Below are 16,932 nucleotides of genomic sequence, written 5' to 3' on the forward strand. Positions count from 1 at the left end.
ATGAAGGGAACAATTGAGGGCAAAAGAATTAGGGGATGGCAGAGAATGAGGTGGCTGGATGGAGTCACTGAAGCAGTAGGCGTGAGCTTAAATAGACTCCAAAGGATGGTAGAGGACAGGAAGTCCTGGAGGAATGTTGTCCATGGGTTACAATGGGCTGGACATGACTTCGCAACAACAATATTCATGGTTTTAGAGTTATTGTCCTATATTTTACAGTTAACTACAATTAATCTTATTCCTCTGTGACTAAACATTAACTTATCACATAAAGTCTCTCCCCTCCTTGAATTTGGTTTTTAAAAAGTATCCCTTTTATTTAAACCAAAAGGAACAGAGAAGCCACAAAAATGGCAAAAGTGTTAAAGGGTGGAAAGAAAGAGCAGAGAGGGTGGTAGGAATTATAGAGTAAATGTAAGGAAGGGGAAGAAACAGTAGGGAGAAAATACAAGAGATCTCACTGTGTTGTAAGGTATCATTCAATCACTTTATTGGGAGTTACTGTTTAACTTTTGTTAATAAATAAATAAAATAGATATGAATAAATAAGTTGCTGACTCTCCACAGTCCAAAGGTAGTCATTTGGAAAGCAGGCAGAACCCCATCCAGGCAAGATTCATTGTGGGACAGTGTTGGCAGTGCCCAGTGTTGCCCAGTGTTGAGGCTGACAGTTGTGGAAGAACTTAAAAAGAAACTTTGCAAACCCAGGTTTTACAACATCATCAGGTTACCCAGGAGCCTTTCCTCTAAAGCAAATTGGGATGAGCAATAATGACTTGCCTTTCTCAAGGTGAGGAATAGGAGAAAGGAAATCATTCCTAGAAAAGACATTGAAGGTATGTGGTTGGAGAAGATGACGAAGCAACATATTGATTAAAAACCTGGACTATTCCTGTTGGGGATTCTACTAGAAGCTTATAGTAAAGAAAATGTATACTTGATTATTCATGTAATAACTGCACTAGAATTGTATTTGCACAAAATCGGAAAAAATCCCTATGGATAAAAATATGATTAAGAAAATATTAATATGTGCAGAAATGAATAAATTAAGACTTGCAATCAAAGGAAAGGAAGAATCTGATTATTACAATATATGGGAGTTATTCTATCAATGGTTGGAGAATAAATAAATATGAAAGCAATGTATTATAAAGAAAAATAAGTTAAGAAGAGAAATGTTATAATAATAGGTATGTTAAATATCAGTAGTAATATAAGAATAAATACAAATAATGTACTCGGACAACACAGTTTACTAAAAGAGGGAATGTTTGTATTAAAATATATATATATATAAAGAAAAGACATTGGAGCAAGTAAAATCAATCACCAGAATCCTTGGACGAGGTGACAATTACCTTTTCAGTTGGTGGGTTGGAGGCTTGGAGAATGAAAATGGGTACAATAGAGCTCCAAGTCCAGACATTATTCCCGTAATCCAGTAGTCTCCTGGCTTGTAGTAATGGAACCACTCCTTTTCTTCTATTATCACCTTAAATGGACATTTCATCAGCGTACTGGCACAGGGAATTTGAGACAGAAACTGAAGCAGAAAAAGCTGTGTATGCAGCAGCAGCAACATTTGACATACAGAATACTGCAGGAAATCCTTCCTAGTGTTCTTTCTTCAGCACAGAGTTAAATCTCAGAGATCACAAAAAACCCACAACTACAGTGAAGAAGGTCCAGTTTGCCTCCAGATTTGGAAGAGCTATCTGCCATTTAAGACTGCTACAGATTTTGCCCAGCTTTATCCCAAACTCTGATCTCTCTACAGGAGGCTGTTACAAATCAGATTATCACATGCTGTCTGTCCCATTTGTTGTCACATTGATTGGCCACTAATTGTGGTGGTGGAAATCCCATGAACCTTGTTCAAAGGAGAATAAATAAACATGATTTTGATAATTAGAAGGGGAATTGGTAACGAGCCTTGGCCATAAAAGTGTGCCGTTGGAGAAAAGAGTTTTGTTTGATTCCGGAGAATAATCCTAATTTGAGAGTCGAGAAAGAAACAATTCAGGGAAGTTTGACTGTTTTTTAGTCTCCAAATTTATTCTTGAGGTTGTAAAGATTTAAATGTGGACTTCCGGTTGGCTCCGCGAGCCTCAAAGACGCTCTTTTATGAGCGCCCGATCCCCGGTTCCATTAAAGCCCCAGAACAGCTGAAAAACAGCTGTCTGGAGGCTTGGAACCCTCTCCCCAGGCAAAGGGGAGAGAGAAGAGCTGACAGGTGGAGGTTGAGCCCCCCCAAATGCCCTAGGAAGGATCCTGGGGCGCGAAGGGTGTGCGGTCCCTAAAAGCCTGTCAAGCCGCTCCGGACCAGGGACGAATCCGCTAATTAGCGGACCTAGAAGCCGCGACCAATTCTGCCGATGGAAATGAGGGGACTTTAACATTTTGAACCAGCAGCAGGCAGAACAAGCAAGGAGAAATCAGACTGCAAGTATCTTTACCTAACTCTGACGTTTGTAGCCTCCTTCGGAACTAACAATTAGCATTTTGCAACAAAACGGCGATTGAAGCCTGAAGGGGTGGGGGAAAGTGAAAGTCAAAGAAAGTTTCATTTTGCTGGCAGCCCTTTGCCTGGAAAGAACTTTGTATTGATAGAAGGAGGATTTTAAAATGCTAATTAAGTTTGGAATTTTTTTTGAGGAACTTTTCTTTTTGGCTTCTGATTAAAAGATAAAGAATTCAGAGGGTTGAAGATGATGTAGCTATGATACAATACAGAGATATGGAATTTGCTTTAAGATTTAGAGGGGTGAAGGAGAACAAACAAGAGAACTTGAGAGAAATGATGTCTGAGGTATTGGCACCGTTGGTGGGGGAGTCAAAAAATGATCTGGGCTGGCAGATTGACAAGCTGTATCGTGTTAATTCTTGGGTTGCTAGACAGAAACATTTACCAAGAGACATTGTGATATATTTTACTACAAGGAGAGTACGTAATGAAATTCTACAGGCCACTTTTCAAAACAAACTTCGGGTTGAAGGCCAAGAAGTGATGACAATGAAAGAAATCCCCCCTAAGATCTTGAGAGCCAGAAGGGAGTATGCTTTTCTGGTGGATGAACTGAAAAAATGCCAGATACAGTACAGATGGGAGGTGCAACTGGATTAATGGTGACTTACTCAGGAGAGAGGTATCGGTTTAACACAATATGGAAAGCAAGAGATTTTTATATTAATGTATTAAAGGCTGGCACACCCAAATCACCCATATCACCAGAAGGCAAAAGAAAGAAGGATGTGATGGAAGGTGAAAAAGAAGAGCTCCTGACAGTAGTCCAGGGGGAGTCTTGACAGGCCAAGGAGAAGAACCATTACAAATTCAGATGGCTGTTCAAGAGTTGGAGTTAATTGATTTAGCGCAACCCAAGGATCAAAGACAGACCAGATCGGTGACAGCTAGGCTCAAAGAAGTATCAAGACAGCAACAATTCCAGATGGCAACTCAAGCAACAATTCAAGAATCTACCAAAACAGAAGCAGTGGGAGGAGCAAGACCTAAAGGTCAAATGAGACAAGACCACCAGAATCTGCTCCAGTTGCTTCAAGGGCCCAGAGATGGGAACTAGATTTTTGACTTGGAATGTTAATGGTTTGAATTCTCCACAGAAAAGAAGAAAAATATTTCATTATCTTAAACAATTTAAAAATGATGTGATTTGTTTACAAGAGACTCATATAAGAGTACAAGACCAAAAATACCTGATAAATGCAAGACTTGGTACACACTACGTAGCAGCAGCACCAGAAAAGAAAAATGGTATAGTTATATATCTGAAAAGAGACTTAGTTGCTAAATTAATTGAAGCAGATGACCAAGGAAGATTCTTAGCGATAGAACTTTTAATTAAAGGAGAAAAAATACTTGTAATTGGAGTCTATGCCCTGAATCAACAACAAGAAAATTTCTACAATTTGCTACACTCAAAGTTGACACAATGAGCATATAAAACTTGTATCCTGTTGGGGGATTGGAATGGCGTCTTGGATATTAAAAAAGATAAGAAGGGACCTAAACAAAATGTTTTAACAAGAGCAAAATTGCCCAAAGCGTTTTGGGAGATGATGGATGATTGGGAGCTGAGGGATATTTGGCATGAAAGAAATCCAGAGGAAAAAGATTTTACTTTTTTCTCAGACAGACATCAATCCTTTTCAAGGATTGATTTCATATTAATTACTAATGATTTCTTATCTAGGGTGAAGAACACGAAGATTTGCCCAAGAATATTGACAGACCATAGTCCAGTTTGGTTGGAATTGGAGTGTGGAAAATGGTCTAGGAGGTCCTGGAGGTTAAATGATAATTTGTTTAGGTATGAAGAAAATGTAAAAGAGTGTAAAAAATTTATGAAAGAATTTTTTGTTATGAATATGCAAAAGGGTACATCTATGGAAATGGTATGGGATGCAAGTAAAGCATATATGCGAGGAATTTTGATATATTTGAATAATAAACATAGAAAGAAACAGGGGGCAAAAAGAAAAGAATTAGAAGATGAGATTAGTAAACAGGGACAAGCTTTAATAGTCAATCCAACAGATAAGAAAATTAAAGGGGCAATCAATTTATTGAAAGGTCAATTTAACATGTTAATAGCAGATCAAGTGGCAACTAATTTACGATATGCAAAACATAATACTTTTTATAATGCCAATAAACCAGGCAGGTGGTTAGCGTACCTATTAAGGAAAAAGCAAAAATCAAGGACAATAGAGAAAATAAGATATAAGGGTAAGGAGGTTTATGAGCAACAATTGATTAAAAAATCTTTCTTAGAGTTTTATTCGAGGCTGTATACTGGTGATAAAATTAAAGATATAGATATAGATAGATATTTGCAGAAAGAGAATATTTATACAATCTCAAATGAGCAGAGGGATAGTTTAAAACAAATGATAACTTCCGAGGAAATTGTGTTAGCAATTAAGCAGTTGAAAGTGGGTAAAGCTCCTGGGAGCTATTTATTATAAAACTTTACAGGAGGAAATGGTGGAACCATTGAAAGAATTATTTAACAATATACAACAGGGAGGAGAGGTGCCTCCAACTTGGAAGACAGCATTTATCTCATTGATCCCAAAAGAAGGGCATGACGAAACAGATCCTAAAAATTATAGGCCAATTTCATTATTGAACACAGATTATAAGATTTTTGCTAAAATTTTAGCAAATAGATTAATGACAGTTATGCAGCAAATGATTAACCATGATCAAACTGGTTTTATAAATGGCAGACAAATGAAGAGTAATGTAAGGCAAAATGTTAATTTATTAGAGTATCTGGGAAGGAACAACCAGGTCCCCGCAGTGCTAGTGTTTTTGGATGCTGAAAAAGCCTTTGACAGATTGAATTGGCAATTTTTATTAAAATTAATAGAAAGGATGCAATTTGGAGAACAATTTGTACAATCTATTAAGGCAATATATCAAAAACAAACAGCGCAAATAATAGTTAATGGTGGTTTAACAGATCCTTTTAATATAGAAAAAGGAACAAGGCAAGGTTGTCCCCTGTCTCCGTTATTGTTTGTGTTGACGCTGGAAATTTTATTAAACAAGATACGCGAGATGAATACAATTAAGGGAATTAAAATTAGACAGCATGAATACAAGGTATGAGCATTTGCGGATGACCTGGTTGTTACCTTAACCCAACCGGTACAATCGATTACAGCCTTGATGGATATAACCTGCTTATATGGACAAGTATCTGGTTTTAAAATAAATGCAGCTAAAACGAAAATAATAGCTAAAAATATGGTTAGAAGCCAGAAAGAAGAGATAGAAAGGTTAACAGGATTTGAAGTAGTTAAGAAGGTTAAATACTTAGGTGTTTATATTATGACTGCAAATATGAAATTATATCAGCACAATTATGAACCATTATGGCACAAAATACAAAAAGAGATGGAAAATTGGAAAAAACTACAATTGTCTTTGCTGGGAAGGATAGCCGCTGTAAAAATGAATATTTTACCAAAATTTTTATTTCTTTTTCAAATGATACCTATATTAAAAAAAGATGAAAATTTGAAGGAATGGCAGAAGGGCATAAGTAAGTTTGTGTGGGCAGGGAAGAAACCTCGAGTTAAACAAAAGATAATGCAAGATATCCGAGAAAGTGGTGGTCTTAAAATGCCCAACTTAAGACTGTACTATGAAGCCGCTGCCCTCTCAGCAATCACAGACTGGATAAATTTAACGGAGGAAAAGATATTGAATATTGAAGGATATGGTTTGGTCTACGGCTGGCATGCTTATTTAGTCTATGACAAGAAAGTAGATAAGGCTTTTAAAAGTCATATATTAAGAAATTCTCTATTGCGGATCTGGAAAAAGTATAAATATAAATTAAGTGATAAATTACCAATATGGACAGTACCCAGACACGCGATAGAGAATATAAACTTAGAACAAAAGCAAGATAAGATTACATATAAGGAACTTCTTTATAAGGAAGGAGTCAGATTACAATTAAAACCAATGGAGCAATTAAGAGAAGAAGGAATTATTAGGACTTGGTTTCAGTATGGACAGCTGCAGGACAGATGGAGAGAAGATCAAAAAATTGGTATTTTGCAGCAGGATGAGAATTTGATAAAGCAAACAAGAGATAAAGGTCAAATGCATATAAAAAGGTTGTATAATGCACTAGTGGAAATAGATTCAGAAACAGAGTTAGTCAAGGACTGTATGATAAAATGGGCACAAAACGTAGGTGAACCAATAATGATGGAAACATGGGAAAAGATATGGGTCAGGAATGTAAGATTTACACAAGCACAAAATCTAAGGGAGAATTTTTATAAAATGTTTTATAGATGGCATTTAGACCCAAAAAAATTAGCCTGTATGTATCCAAATTTACAACCTAAGTGTTGGCAATGTGAATGTAAAGATGCTACATATTTTCATATATGGTGGACATGTAAAAAAATTAAGGCTTTTTGGATAAAAATATGGTGGATTATTCAAAACATTTTAAAGAAAAAAATTAAATTTACACCACAGTTCTTTTTGTTGGGAATAGTCATGGATTGTACTGTAATAGAGACTGAGTTGGTTTTGAACTTAATAACAGCTGCCAGGTTACTGGTGGCACAGTACTGGAAGAAGGAAGATCCACCCACCATTGAGGAATGGACATTAAAAGTTGTGCATTTGGCAGAAATGGCGAAAATTTCATCATATCTTAAAGACCATTCAAATGAAAGATACATATCGGAATGGAGAAAATGGATCGATTATATACAGAAGAAGTATCCGAATAAGAAGATTCATATAGCATATGAATGAAGTAACTTTAAGTAGTTTATGCTTGTTTTTTGAATTATAAGGAGTTAAGGATCTAGGGAGAATATGAAATGTAATAATTTGTTAGCATATTTTAGCTTTTGATTTGTGAATGCTATACCCTGTGCTTGTTCTGGGAAGTCTAGGGAGGGGGGTGGGAGGGAAGGAGGGGAAGGGGGGTGGGAAAGGGGAGGGAGGGGTTGAGGGGGGAAGGGTGGGGGGTGAAAATGTTTGTATTTTCTACAAAACTTTTTATCAAACCTTCATTGGTAGGTTGTTTAATAAAAAAAAAGATTTAAATGTGGAAAAATAGTTCAACACTCTTGAACTAGGCAGTGGGCCATTATAATTCCTTCTTATTTTGTCTGGTGTGGATAAGGCCATCTTCTTCAATGAAGGTTTGATACTCTAGAATGGTTAACACCAGATCATGACATATTTAACAAACTATTGTTGTAGATGATGAGCTGCGTTGCCGCAGTGGTTAAGTGCAGTACTGCAGGCTACTTCTGCTGATCACCGGCTGCCAGCAGTTTGGCAGATCGAATCTCACCAGGCTCAAGGTTGACTCAGCCTTCCATCCCTCCGAGGTCAATAAAATGTGGACCCAGATTTTGGGGGGCAATAGGCTGACTCTGTAAACTGCTTAGAGAGGGCTGTAAAGTACTATGAAGTGGTATATAAGTCTAAGTGCTATTGCTATTGGAGCCCCCTATTAAATGTCTTGTATCTTTCAAAATGTAGAAGAGAGTATCAGTCTTAATGGTTACAAAGAAGATCTAGTCAATTTGGATGTCCTCCTAGACTCACAACTAAGATTAGAGCAACATCTGACAGGTATGGCTAGGGGGGCCTTTGCACAGGTTCACCTGGTGCACCAATTGCGACCCTACTTGGATCAGGAGCCTCTCCTCACAGTCACTCATGCCCTTGTCACCTCATGGTTAAATTATTGCAATGTGCTCTATATGGGGCTACCCTTGAAAAGTGTTCAGAGGATACAGTTGTCCAGAACGCAGCTGCGCGAGCTGTCGTGGGTCCACCTAGGTACACCCACATTACACTAATTCTCCACGAGCTGCACTGACTCCCTATTGGTCTCCGGGCACAATTCAAGGTGTTGGTTATTACCTTTAAAGCCCTACATGGCTCAGGGCCAGGTTATCTTCGAGACCGCCTTCTACCACATAGCTCCCAGCGACCGGTAAGATCCCACAGAGTTGGTCTCCTCCAGGTCCCATCAACTAAACAATGCCGGCTGGCAGGCCCGCGGGGGAGGGCCTTCTCTGTGGCTGCCCCAGCTCTCTGGAACCAGTTACCTCCTGAGGTCCAGACCATCCCCACCCTATTGGCCTTCTGAAAAGCGGTGAAGACCTGGTTTTTCCAGCAGGCCTGGGGCTGTTGATCTCACTTTGCAATCTGACGAGAGCCAGCCATGAATGGTGTGAAGGGGTTTTATTGTCTTTAATGTTTTTAATTTTTAAGTGTTTTTATAGTGATTTTTTTAGTGTATTGTGAGCCGCCCTGAGTCTTCGGAGAGGGGCGGCATATAAATTGAATAAATAAATAAATAGTCAAAATTCCCTGGGGCATTAATCTAAAACAATGGCCCGTTATTGACTTCTTTATGATAACAATAGCAATAGCAGACTTATATAACACTTCACAGTGCTTTACAGCACTCTCTAAGCGGTTTTACAGACAGAAGGCTGAGTCAACCTTGAACCGGTGGAAATCAAACTGCCATTTGATTTAAAGAGTATGAACTGATTTGGAAAATAATGGAAAGCAAATTGGGCAAAGTGAATTTAGATTGAAATACGGATGAATTTTGGACTTTAAAATATATATTGGAAAGGTCTAAGTCAGAACAAATAGACAAGACCAATGGAATAAGTTGTGAAGTTACATAGTGCCATCTAATCGTGATTTTTTTTTTTGTATGTGTGGAAAGAACAAAGAATGACCTTGAGTAACATTTGAGATAAGCTGTTTTATGACTTATTGGGAGTAAAAGAGGAGAAGGGGAAAAAGAAAAAAGATTACCAACTGAATAATAGATTAAAGACTATTCTGTTTGAATTATTATTTTTTTCTACATGTATTATCTGCTGTTATACTATTTTTGTTGACTATTTGGAGTGAAAGCTTTTGGATCTTTTTTTTTCCTTTCGTCTGTTTTGGTTCAAAACCTGAAACGTTGAAAAGTAAAAATTTGGATATTGTATCTTTTTTTTTTTTTTTGGATTTTGCCCCTTTCAACATTTTGTATTTTGGATACTTATTTTTTTCTTATTTCCTCTTTTTATTGTTTTTACTGCATTTTTACATCTATTTTTACTACAACTAGATTTTTATTTTTTTTATTTTTTTTTTTTTGAATCTCTGATATTTTTTTTTATTAAAAAGTTTTTTATTTTAAACACATTAAAAACCAAACATAGACATACATTTATAGAATAATAACAATAATAGTAATAGTAATAATAATAATAATAATAATAATAATAATAATAATAATAATAATAATTTAATATCACTTTTCTTTTCAGTTAGGTGCAGCGGTCCATTCTTTCTATACATCAATATTTACAGATAATTTAGTATTAAGTTATTTGATGTTCATTTTCTACTTTCTATCATTCCTTCTATCCTATCAATTGATCGTACACATTTTCCCCCTCTTTTCTTCATTCATTTATCTTATTTCCTTATTTTTCAACCATTCATACCATCTACTCCATACCTTATAGTACTTTGATTCTTCTTTCCCATTAATTTCTTTAGTTAATTTATCTAATTCTGCGCATTCCAGAATTTTCTTAATTAAATCCTCTTCAGATGATAAGTTTTCTTTCTTCCAATATTGCGCATATACAATACGTGCTGCAGTCAGTATATGCAGTATGAGGTACTGTATTCCTTTGGTATAATTTTCTATAGAGATTCCTAACAAAAACTGTTCTGGTTCTCCCTCTATTGAATTCTGAGTTATTTCTTCTCTCCAAGTTTTAATTTTCATCCAGAATTCCTGTGCAATCGGGCAAGTCCACCATTGATGGTAGTATGTTCCATAACTAGTTTTGCACTTCCAACATTTTGGGGAATTACTGGGGAACATTTTCGCAATTCTGGCTGGTGGGAGGTGCCATCTATGAAACATTTTCATCTGGTTTTCCTTGTATGCCGTCACAATTGTCAATTTTATGTTCGTTCTCCACATCTTCTCCCACTTCTCTAATTCTATCACATGGTTAAAAATTTTTGCCCATTTGATCATCGTGTCTTTCACTGTTTCCTCTTCCATTTTATACCGTAATAGAAATTTGTATAATCTGCTGATTAGTTTTCGTTCATTCCCTAATAGAATTTTGTCTAGTTCAGTTTGTTCTAGTTGGACTTGGTCCTTTTTTATCTCCTCTGTATACTTTGAATTTACAGTATCTGTAGATATGTCCACCATTGCATTTCCCTACCTAAATCCTGTTCCAGTTCGTTTTTGGTTTTTAGTGTTATTTTAGCCAAGCTACTAAATTTGGGTGTGTTAGAGTTTCTTCTGGGGAAATCCAAAACGGTACTTGTATATAATGTTGTTTTTTTAATTTTATTCCAAATTATTAATAATGAATTCCTAATTGTATGTCTTTTAAAGTATCCATGGGTATTTTGTCCCCCCCCACCACAGAAATGCATGCCACCCTATAGCTAAATCATGTCCTTCTAATATTAGCAATCTTTTATTTTCTAACTCTAGCCAATCCTTTATCCAGACTAATCCTGCTGCTTGATAATAAGACTCCCAATCTGGGAAGGCAGCCCCCCCCTCTATCTCTAGTGTCTTGTAGTACTTTTAGTCTAATTCTAGGCTTCTTCCCTTGCCAAATAAATTTTGTAGTCAATCTATTTAATAGGTCAAAAAAATTTTTTCTATTTTATCGGGATAACCTGGAAGAGGAATAAAATTTTGGGCAAGATGTTCATTTTTATCACTGCCACTCTTCCCATCCATGAAATCTGCAACTTTGTCCAGTTTTCCAAATCTTTCCCAATTTGCTCAATTAATTTATCATAGTTTTCTTTTTTAATTGAGGAGCTTCTTGCAGTCAGCCAAATTCCCAAGTATTTAATTTTTTTTGTTACTTGTATATTCATAATCCTTTCTAATTCTGTCTCCTGCTTTTTTGTGAGATTTTTAGTTAATAATTTTGATTTATTCTTATTAATTTTTAAGCCTGCTACTACACCAAATTCTTCTATTTTTCTGATCAATTTAGGGCCTGATTCTAAAGGTTCTTCAATTATGAAGACCATATCATCCGCATATGCCTGGACTTTATATTCCTCATTTTTAATTCTCAAACCCTTTATTTCTTGATCTTCCCTAATTCTATTTAAGAGTGACTCCAGTGATAGAATAAACAGAAGTGGGGAGAGTGGGCAACCTTGTCTTACTCCCTTTGTTATCTCAAAGCCTTTTGTCATGTCCTGATTAAACAATACTTTTGCTATCTGTTTTGAATAAATTTTTTCAACCATTTGTCCAAATTTTTGTCCATAATCCAATTTCTTTATTAATTGTATCATAAAATTCCAGTTCAGATTGTCAAAGGCTTTTTGTCAAGGAAAACCAGTGAAAATTGTTTCTCTGAGTGTACTTCGTAGTACTTTAGTATATCAACTATCGTACATGTATTATTTTTGATTTGACGTCCTGGCAGGAATCCACTTTGGTCCAAATGTATATGTTTGTTCAGAATCACCTTTAATCACCTTTAATCTTTCAGCAATTATCGACATAAATAATTTATAATCAGAATTCAATAGAGAGATAGGCCTGTAATTTTTTATTAATTGTTGATCAGAATCCTCCTTATGAATCAGTGTAATTAGTGCTTTTGTTTTTTTATTGCCATTCCAAATTCAGTTTTGGAGATTGGTCTATTCAATATTTCTTTTTGTTCCTTTGTCAATTTGCAAACATTTATTTCCTCTAAATATCTCTGGATTTTGGTTTCCTTCTTTTCTTCCTGTGTATATAATCTGGAGAAGAAGGTATGTACTATTCTTTTTTTGTCTTCTTTTTTGAATCAAGTTTCCCCTTCTTCATCGTTCAGATATTGTATCGTTCTTTTATCTTTTTCTTTTTTCAGCTTGTAGGCTAACCATCTACTTATTTTGCTTGCATGTTCAAAATAATTTTGTTTCACTGTCTTTATTTTCAAAGCTATTTCTTCTTGTGTGATCAAATTTAATTTATGTGTAGTTATTCTCCTTTCCTCTTTAACTTTCTTATTTTGAGGATCTTTATGTAGCTTTTCTTCTAGTTTTTGGAGTTCTTCCTATTGTTTATTTTGTTGGTATCTTTTCTCTTTCTTTTTCTTTGCATTATATGCAATTGACACCCCTCTAATGTAGGTTTTTAAGGTATCCCAAAGATTTTGGGGCGAGGGGTGTTCTTTTTTATTTATACCTAAAAAGATCTCTCTTTTCCCATTAATTGTTTATATTCTTTCTCCTTACATATATACTGGCTTAGAGTCCACCTTTTATATCTTTTTTGTCCCTTCCAATGTATTATTATAGGATTGTGGTCCACCCATTCATTTATTCCAATATCTATTTTTTCTATCTCCAATTGCAATTGTGTTGTCATCCAAGCTATATCAATCCTGGACCACGACTGATGCGGATGAGAATAGTATGTGTATTGTCTTTCTTCTTTGTTGATTTCTCTCCAGGTATCTCTTAGACCTAATTCTGATGTCATGTTGAAAAACTCTTTTGGCAATATTTTTTTTTTTTTTTTTGCTCTTCTTCTCACTATAATAGTCTTTTTTACTATCAACTATTGTGTTGTGGTCTCCTATTATACATATATTTTCTATTTCTTGTTCTAATATTTTATTGTGTAATTTTTTATAGTAATCTTTTTGATTAGTATTAGGGGTGTAAATCACTACTAGTAAGAATTGTTTCATTTCAGTATCTAATTTGACCATCAAAATTCTACCCTCATCATCCACATATTTTAATTCTGATTTTATTCTTTTCTTTATGTACACTGCTATTCCCCTTTTTTTCTGTTGAGATAGTACCACATATAATTTTCCTAATTTCTTATTTTCTAACAATTTTTGAAAATCTTTCTTTATGTGGACCTCTTGTAAACAAATCACGTCTAAATCTATTTTTTTTAGTTTTGTAAATATTTGGGTTCTCTTTTTCTGTACGTTTAGGCCATTGATATTCACGGAGAATAAAGATATTATTTCTTCCATCTTTTACTGTACTTGCCTTTTGGTGTTTCTTGTCTCTCTCTTGACTCTTCCTTTTGCTTCTTCTCTTTCTTCTCATTCCTTTTCTTGGGCTTTCTTTTGTTCTTTCTCTCTTTCTATTTCCTTCTGTAGTTCCTTCTCTTGGCTTTTGCCTTCTGATTCGTCTTTACTTTCTTGTTCTTCTTCTAAATAATTTTTATAGAACTCCTGCGCTTTTTCTACTGAGTCAATTTTGAATTTTTTTGTTTTACCATGTGATAAGGATACCTTCCGGTATAATCTATCAGAACATTACTTTATGTTGTATTAATTGAGATGTTAGGAAGTAATATAGCTGTCTTTGATCTCGTACTTTTCATGGAATTTGCTTTAAGATAATAATCTCTTTCCCATTGTACATTACTTTTTTGTCTCTTAATTTTTTATATATTTCGTCTCATTGTTTTTTTACTGAATCTGATATGTACTTTCCATGCCAACTGGTGATTTCTAATATGGTTGTTATGTATTCAGAATATTTCATCTATCGAATCTTTTATTTATTTATTTATTTATTTATTTATTTATTTATTTATTTATTTATTTATTTATTTATTTATTTATTTATTTATTTATTTATTTATTGGTTCGATTTATATGCTGCCCTTTTCCGGAGACTCAGGGCAGCTTACAATGCGTTAAGCAATAGCCTTTATACTTTTGTATATACCTGCTTAGTACAGCTTTCGCCCCACCCCCCAAAGCGGTGTTCTTTTTTATACAAAGTCAGCTTATTGCCCCCACAATCCGGGTCCTCATTTTACCTACCTCGAAAGGATGGAAGGCTGAGTCAACTTTGAGCCTGATGAGATTTGAACTTGCAGTATTTGCAGGCAGCTGGTGTTACTTAACTGTGCTTTAGTCTGCTGCACCACCAAGGCTCTTTTACTTCCATTTTGTCTCTCTATACTAATTCTGCTATTATATCACTATTTTTTTCTTCCAAATCTTCTTTCTCTTCGGTGATGTTCTGAGAATGCAGAAAGAAAGAAGCTTTCTCCATTTCCAAAAAAGTAATGGAGTCAGACAGTTCTTTGTTTAATTGTCGTGTTTTCTGTTCTGCCATTTCTAACTTTAAATCCAATTGATCTACCTTAGATTCTATTTTTTTAACTTTCTGCTCATTCTCTACTACTGTATATTGAATGTTCTCCATCTTCTCTTTCATACTTTTCAGATCATCCTTTATTTCTCCTATTTCATCTTTAATTTCTTAGTGATATCTTCTAGCTTCCTCTTGGTGGTCTGCCATTTTTTCTTGTGATTTCAGCAAGGTCTCTTGGATTGTTTGTACCATATTTTGCATGCTGCTCATTGTCGGCTCCATCTTATCCTTTTCTTTTCCTAGCATGGTCTCAATCGAACGCTGCGTTGTAGATGAGGCCATCACAGTTGGAGTTACTGTAGGTTTTTTCCCCCCAATTTTCGCTATTGTTGTTGTTGTTGACATTGTTAAATTTTTGGTCCAATTCCTCTACAATATCATAAACGTTTAGGATTACTTTACTTTACCATGTTATATCCCAATTAAAATAATAATAATAATACCCCTCACAAATATGACTTTCCAACAATTATCAGCTATTGTATCCTCTTTCTCCCACCTCTTTACACTGTACTATTTAAACAATCCCCTTTTCACCACTATCTATTCTCCTTTAATGCTTACTCCTTTCTATATAACCTATAACACTTATTCATACAATCAGCAAAACAGATCCCCCTCTTTCCCAATTGCAAATTCCTTTCAGAAATAATACTTAAATCAAGATCAACTCAGGAGGTGGTTTTTTTAAGATGCCTTCTTCCACTCCTTCCGCTCCTTATTGCATCAGATTGTCCAGATTGTCCAGTTCAGAATTTTTTTCATTGTTCACACCACCGTTCAGTTCTTCCCCATTTCCAGTCTTACACAGTCTTACACTTTATTGTCCTTCTTAATATTTATAAATCCACAATGTTCGGTCGATTGTACTTACTTCTCTGTCCACAAATCTCCTTTCAAAAATCGCCCAGTCAAATTGCCAACTAAAGACAGGGAGCTTCTTACTTTTTAATCTTAAATCCAAAGTCACCATTTTAAATTAAATTACTCTTTTTTTTCTCTCTCTTCTCTGCTGTATTTCCTCTGCATTGATCCAGAAAGTTCAAGTTGTTACTTTGTATCTTCTTTGTTGATTCTGCTCTCTATTTCCAAAGAAGTTACCTTCTTTCGATCGTCTCCTGCTGAGCGCTCTCCTCTTAATCGCCTCTTTTAATACTCTATGCGACTCTCTTTTCCAAGCCATTTTTTTTAAGTCTCACTATTTTTCTTCTTCTTTCCACCACTTTCAAATGACCGCTGCAGCTGAGATCACTCTTTGCTTCCTCTCTGAAGCGGATGCCATCCCTTTTGATCTGCCTTAAAGGCAGATTTTTCTCTTCTGGATTTAAGGGGTCCAGCTTTCACTCTCCAGGATGCTAGCGTCTTGTCCGAAGCTTGAAGCCTTCCCCTTTAATATTCTGAACCCTCTGGGTCTGGAACTGCCCTTATGGGGCTCCTATTCAGGAATTAGCTGCATTTATGGGAGCTGTCAAAGTCACCCTCACCCACACCATGTGATGTCGCTGCCGGAAGTCGTACATTTTTTTTTTACATGTTTGTTTTTTATATTTTTTGGCTGGTTTTTGAGCGTTTGGTTTTTCTTTCCTTTTTAATTATTTTCCTTTTTTCTTCTCTTGATTTCTACAATTTTTGGTGGTTTGTGATTCCTTTTTTCTCCCACTGTTTTTATTTTTTCTCTTATTTTAGTTTCCCTTTATGAGGAACATTTGAATTTGGTTTTGTTAACATCGTTTTTCAAACATATGAATTAGAGTAACAAGAACCTGGAGACTTGCGGTGACCAGGATGATAAATGTGGATTATAATTATTTATTTATAATATTTGGATTACAAATTGGGTGGTTTGAAATTAAAGATCAAGATGAAGAAGCTATCACAACATCTATCATCACCATCAATAACAGCAGCACCAAGCTCCACAGCACAAAAAGCAGCAGAAATAACACAACAAGACAAAACCAACATGAAATTAAAAAATATGATACAGGCAATGCACGATGAGCTCAAATAACGAATAGGTAAAGTGGAAGTAGAAGTAAAGAAGATGAAAGAGATAATGGGAAAAAATGAACAAAGATTGATAACCATGAAGGAGAAAGCAGAAGCAACAGAGAAAAAGGTGGAGGAGATGGACTATAAACTTACAACTATAGATAAAAACCAGAAAAAGACAATTATATAGTTGGAAATGGATAAGGCTG

This window comes from Pituophis catenifer, unplaced genomic scaffold, assembly GCF_029215685.1.
Source record: "Pituophis catenifer annectens isolate HBS135680 unplaced genomic scaffold, rPitCat1.0.hap2 SCAF_2, whole genome shotgun sequence".
Taxonomy (NCBI): Eukaryota; Metazoa; Chordata; class Lepidosauria; order Squamata; family Colubridae; genus Pituophis; species Pituophis catenifer.